The sequence below is a fragment of the Amyelois transitella genome, chromosome W (assembly GCF_032362555.1).
Source record: "Amyelois transitella isolate CPQ chromosome W, ilAmyTran1.1, whole genome shotgun sequence".
Classification (NCBI taxonomy): domain Eukaryota; kingdom Metazoa; phylum Arthropoda; class Insecta; order Lepidoptera; family Pyralidae; genus Amyelois; species Amyelois transitella.
Genome location: NC_083536.1, coordinates 3,462,928 through 3,469,986, shown reverse-complemented (window position 1 = coordinate 3,469,986; position 7,059 = coordinate 3,462,928).

Genomic DNA, 7,059 nt, shown 5'->3' with positions numbered 1-7,059 from the left:
ATATTTGCTTTAAACTTGAGTCGTGCCGTGTGGTTCCCGGCACTATTACAAAAAAGAATAGGACCACTCCATCTCTTTCCCATGGATGTCGTAAAAGGCGACTAAGGGATAGGCTTATAAACTTAGGATTCCTCTTTTAGGCGATGGGCTAGCAACCTGTCACTATTTGAATCTCGGTTCTATCATTAAGCCAAATAGCTGAACGTGGCCATTCAGTCTTTTCAAGACTGTTGGCTCTGTCTACCCCGCAAGGGATATAGACGTGATCATATGTATGTATGTATGTAACTTGAGTCACGAAATGGACGCCATTAGACTAAGCTTCTACACAAAGTTGTGTAAAAACACCATATCAAAGTACTGTGAGCCACACATAAACATACTATATAATCTATGTATTTTTGTTAACGGTTTTTATATGTGGTTAGTACGATTTGCCGAAAAACTTTTAACACACTGAAGCAATTTTGTTTTAAGTATATATCTACCTAACGCGACGGCCACACCGCTACATTCAACGTAAATAAAAATGGCTGTCGTCTTTGTCTCGTATGAATACAGGCGGTCTATTCACGTACGTTAATAAGAAGTTTTATATCTCTTTCTATCCTTTGGTCAAAGTAAGAGAGAGAGAGAGTGAGAAGACATGTCTTACGTTTGTAAAGAGAACGCAAGAGCTGCCTTTGTCTCGTATGAATACAGGCGGTCTAATCACGAACGGTAATAAGAAGTTTTATATCTCTTTCTATCCTTTGGTAAGAGAGAGTGAGAAGACATATCTTACGTTTATAATGTTAGCTATACCGACCTCGGTACTAGCTACCCTCGTAAATAAAAAACGTTTCATCGAATTGAATTAGACAATTCGATGAAAAAATGTTTAGGAGAAACGAAGTGCCTTCACCATTTTAAACTTATATGTGATCACTATACTAACACGAATTTACTTGTAAAATATAATGTTGTATGTTATTATTATTATTAATTATTAATAATTAATAAACACTGTCCTTTTGGAATCTTCCAACGTGAAATAGATGTGATAATTATTGTGACGGTTTTTAGTTAGGATGTATGTTGAGTGCTCTTTTATGAAATTAAAATAATAAATGAATAGTTTTATGTACGGGGAAACAGTATCGAAATTTTCTAAGCAAGTCATGAAACTGATCAAGTAACTTACTAGCCGTGTGGTTTCCGGCACTAATAGCAAAAAAGAATAGGACCACTCCATCACTTTCCCATGGATGTCGTAAAAGGCGACTAAGGGATATGCTATTAAACTTGTGATTCTTCTTTTAGGCGATGGGCTAGCAACCTGTCACTATTTGAATCTCAATTTCTATCATTAAGCCAAACAGCTGAACGTGGCCTATCAGTCTTTTCAAGACTGTCGGCTCTGTCTACCCCACAAGGGATATAGACGTGACCATATATATATATATCAAGATAATTTAAAAGTCTACTATTTAGAATTTTTACAGTATATTTGCCAAAATTGAAATAACTGATATCGGTCTATAATTATTAATTTCATCTCCCTTCCCACCCTTATGTACTGGAGTGACAATAGATTCTTTAAGTGCAGTGGGAAACACACCCTTTTTAAAACATGTATTAACTAGCTGAACTATGATAGGTGTAATTTCATCCTTTATATATATTGAATATAGCGTGTCGGAATCCCGTCCCATCCCCGCGCACTATCTAGTTTTAGATTCTTTATGATACTATCAACTTTCTTACAATCAGTTTCCAGAAGAACGAAGGATTGGGTTTGACTAGGAAGCTCGTTGAGATACTTATTTATATCGTCTGTGGTTGTAATTGATTGGATATTGTTAGCGAGTTGATTGCCAATGTTTGCAAAATAATCATTTATATAATCAGCTGATTGAATCGGAGTAGATTTTAAATTAGATAGTTCTGAATTAAGATTTTTATATTTATTATTATAAGTTATTGCTTTAATATTTTTCCATAAAAAAATATTGTTAATAATTGTACTATAAATTAAATTTCTTTCATAATTTCTCTTAATTTTTTTTATCAGCTTATTACAAAAATTTCTATACCTATATATAAGTAATTATCTTAATATAATTATCTGGGTCGTTTCGCGAATGTTGTTGTAGATTTTTGCAATATCGAATACATTTTATACCCTTGGTCATCCATGGTTTGATAGTTCGTTGGCTCTTGGGAATGTTGATGATGGTAGTACTTTGCTTCAGAGCATCCATTAGCGTTTGTATAAGGATATGCGTTATTTGATTTGGGTCTTCACACATTAATAGATTTGACAGACTTTTTTGTTTTAGATAACTTAGTGCAGTATTATAATGAATTTTATTAGTTGCTTTATGTACTGTTTTATTTAATTTTACTTTGTTAATCAAAAGGACCGTCGTAGCATGGTCAGTAATTGTGATGTTTAGAATAGCGACAAGTGCTGAGTGTTTTTTATTATTTTTAATTCTCAACATAAAGAATGGGAATTTCTTGTAGGCAACAAGTGTCCAAACAGAATGCCACGAACTGCAAGCGTATTCAAATAGTATGTTCTATTTGTATTTCATGTGACCTTCCTGTCGATTTAGGTAAAATGTTAATATTTATATCACCGGCAATAATTATATTAGGAGAAGATTTAAGACCGTTTATGTGTTTAGATAGGGAATTTACAAAACCTCAATGTTTGTGTTGGAAGGAGAACGGTATATACCAAGTATGGTGTGGCCGAGAATATCAACTTGGAGACAAGATGCTTGGGTTAATTTGACTTCTTTAATTTTAGGCTTAAGTTTTTCTTTTGCAAATATAACAACACCGTCGCTCTGATTTAAATGGATGGTGCTTGCACAAGATGTTTAGTTGTTTAAAGTAGGTAGGTATAGGTTTGTCGACATCAATATGAGTCTCTGTCAGTATAAAGACATCTGATTCAAAATTGGCATATATGCTCCGGATATTCTGAGAAACAACAGTAAAATCACTTTTATGTAATTGAAAGTGTTTTGTAAGGTCCGCGGCTTAACATGAGATTGATCGCGCAACATTAAAGTTATCCATTTCGGTTATATTATTTATTTATCACACATTTTGATATTTCAAACTAATGGTATTGTATTCAAGCTGTAGTGTTATATATTTATTCCAAAAGTGACTAATTATATAACTGTTTTGTGTTTTTAAGGTACACGTGAATATTGTGTATTTATAATCTCCAGCTAGTGAAGGTGAACATCCGCAAGAAAGCAAGTATGAATAAAAGTAGTTATATGTTAGTGTATCGTTTTTACTAGTTATATAATTCATTAATATATAAAAACTATATGCAACATTCAAATATGCATATTCCCTATATATGGTGTGAGACAAATATATGTATATTAAATATTGGACAAAATTCATCACAGTAAAATGTATGATTATGTATGTATTATATATATAAATAACATAAGACAATATACTAAATATATTGAGATTCATAGTAATTATAGCGGGGCGAGATTGAGAAGTAAAAGCCAACTACGGGATAACAACTTTACTTCGGTAACTTATAAAAAGAAATAACAAAACTCGCTCGCTAATAAGAGGTGCACACCGCACCGGTCCGCGCGTTGTTTAAAGACTGACTTGTTCAATGAGGCGCACGGGCGGTCCTCTGCGCGGGCGCTGGGAACGGCGTGGTATGGACGAGGGGGGCGGAGAGTGACGCGATGTCTCCCCGGAAGGGCCTACAATGTTGCCCGCTATATCCTCCCCCTCCAAGTTACATGGTCGACCCGACTGTGACTTGGCTAGTCTACCGCGATGGCGCTGATGCGCAATAACAGGAGATTTACCCACGTAACGCGTTAAGGCGCTGGCATCTCCGGTATCAATGTGGTGAACAGCAAACTGAGTGGGTCCTCCCCCTGGAGTGAAAATGTCCTCATTGACATTCAGAAGGTTGGACAGCTGCTGTCGTTCGTCCTTACCTAAGTGGAATCCTTCATCGTCGCGAAGATCCACAGACGAGCAATGTAAAGGTTTGTATGACCTACCACCATTAGGTTCAAAGACGATGGGCTGAGAGACCCTATCGTGGTTCATAAACCATATACCGCGAGAAAAATCTAATACCATGCCAGCGTCCTGAATAAAATTCATTCCCAACAAACTTTCAGTAGCATTGGGCAACATTATAAACATAACATCTAAAGAGACATCGCGTACCCTAACCCTAACTTGCGTACGTTCAACAATTTGCGCAACTGCCCGCCCGTCCGCGTATTTAAGCTCAGTAAATACATTTTCAAACTTATGGCCATACTTAACTAAATGAGCTCTAAGACTAACACTGCCTATACAATGTTTAGCACCTGTGTCTATAAGCACTTTACCACGTTCACCATAAATTTCTATTTCTAACAAAGGTCGCACTCGCGAATCTATATTAACACTATTTGCAGAAACAGATTGAAACGAAGTTGATACGGACGGAACAGGTTTTGTCTTTTTACAAGTCGAGCAGTTGGATCGGATCACGCCAGGCGCACCGCACCCGAAACACGTGATAGTTGAGACGCGTGGTTCTCCATCAGTGCCAAGTTTCTGTTTGGCTAACTTTTTACAGGCATATTTCAGATGACCATACTTTTTACAGTAATTACAGTGTGGCCGAGATTTATTCTTATAAGATATTGTCGACTGCGAAGCCGTCGGAGAAATGGGTACAGTAGTAGGCTTTGCCGTCAAACATAACGGTTTAACATCGCTGGTCGATGTTCGGCTTTCATCCAAAATATCTTCGACACGACGGGCCATAGTAATAAGCTCAGCGAAGGTAGAAAATTCCAAACGCGAAACCTTTTCACGAATACGTCGATGTAGCAAACCGTACGTCATATCCAATTGCACGGTCATCGACAGGGAATGAAGTGGTAACTGTGACATTAATGCCCTGATGTGGCATATGAAAAGGTCTGTAGCTTCGTTACTACGCTGTTCCCTTTCAAATATTTTTCTATAAACTTTGTGTGGGGGCAACCTTGGTCCAAACGTTTGTTTGAGTGCTTCGATGGCGGCAGACCAGGTTGGGGTATGATCCTTCACACCCTGCCACCATGTCGCAGCCAACCCGGTGAGTAACATAGGCAAGCCACGCAAGGCGTTTTCGTCGCTTACTCCAACACAATCTTTATAGACCTCTATGGCGTCTACAAAAGATTCCACGTTGCTAGACTTCTCGCCGTCGAATCGTGCTGTGCATTTTGCGAAATTACCATGTAAGGAACTACTTACAGTTGGTGGGCCATTTACCCTTTCCATTAAAAATCTCAGCTGCTCGGTTGTTATCATGATCGGAGCAAGCGGAGGCAATGGAACAGCCTCTGGCGCAGGTGCAGGTTGTTGTACAGCCTCCGGAGTGGGCGGCGGCGACGCCACCACATTAGCTTGGGCCGCGCCCGCCGACGAACTCTCTGCGCGAGATCTCGTAAGCACCATAGTAACACGATGAAGCAATACGTGTATGTCGAAATAAGAGTTCACGAAAGTCCAGACGCACTATCACAACGTTTACCAGTCTTTATAAATAATGTCCAACACACACAATAGTTGTATAAAAAGTCTTAAAAAAAGTCAGGCCGCGTAAAAAGTCGTAACTATTGTAGTACCTACACATGTATCGCGAGACAAAACAGTAACACTGTCGCGATAACGGTTTTTTTTTTTTTTTTTTTGGGTACACTAAAACTTTTTGGTAAGTTTTTGTTCACTGCAGGTAGGTAAAGTCTCAACACAAAAGAGTATTTAGGTACGTTAACTGTTCACGTACCCAAACAACGTATAAGGGTGTGACGTAGTCAGGTAAATGAAACGAGTGAATGCTCGAATAATACTACTATATTTGAAGGAATAACACAATTATATAGGTGGTACAAAGATTAACATAATAGAAGATTAAATAGGTACTTAGTCTAACCTCACATCACCGCACTTATTGAAAAAAAAAATGAATTTATATAATATATTTTTTTTTTACAGTCAAATTGATAAAATATAATCTATTTTTTACGTTTTATAATAAGGTTTTGTACGGTTTTTATGTACAATGTCTATTTTACCATACTTATTTATTATCTCTACGTTTGGTGGTATGTCCTTAATAACTTTATAAGGGCCTAAATATATATTATCTAATTTATTACTAGGTGTATTATTTTTTACTAAAATTAAATCATTTTCCTTATAGCTTACAGGATTAATATTTTTGTCATACACATACTTTCTATTTATCTTACTTCTTAACAAATTATTTCTAGCCTCTTTTTGAGAAAGTTGCAAACGGTATTTCAATTCATGTGGATAGCTCTCATAATTATAAAGAGGTTCTACATCATTTGTCAGATTACTAGGGAGAGAACATTTCTTACCAAACACCAACTCGTACGGGGTGAAATCTGTTTCAGTATGAACTCCTGTATTGTAAGAGAAACACCAAAAAGGAATCCACTTACTCCACATCTCCGGGTGATTCTCTGTTTGAATACGTAGAAACGCATTCAAATGTTTGTGAGTGACTTCCAGAGCTCCTATGGACTCGTGATGGTGGGCTGTTGAGTTGAGTTGTTTAATATTTAATAATTTACATACCTCTTGAAAAATTTCTGATAAAAACTCCTTCCCTCTATCTGTAGCTATACATTTTGGCACACCATACCTGAGAATAAAATTATTAACAAACGATCTTGCTACTTCATCAGCTTTTTTGGAAATTAAGGGATAACCTTCTACATATTTTGTCAGTTCGCATTGACACGTTAGTATATAAGAATAATTATCATTATCTCTTTCCAAAGGACCAACAAGATCTAAGAATACTTTTTCAAATGCAGTATGCGCTGTACTAGTAATTTCCATTGGTTCTTTCTTTGGTATTGAATGTTTTTGACGTTGACAACTGTCGCAACGTTTTACAAATTCTCTAACATCTTTATCAATACCAGGCCAGAAATAATATTTCTTTATGTTGTTTGACATTCTTCTCATACCAGCATGGCCACTGCTAGG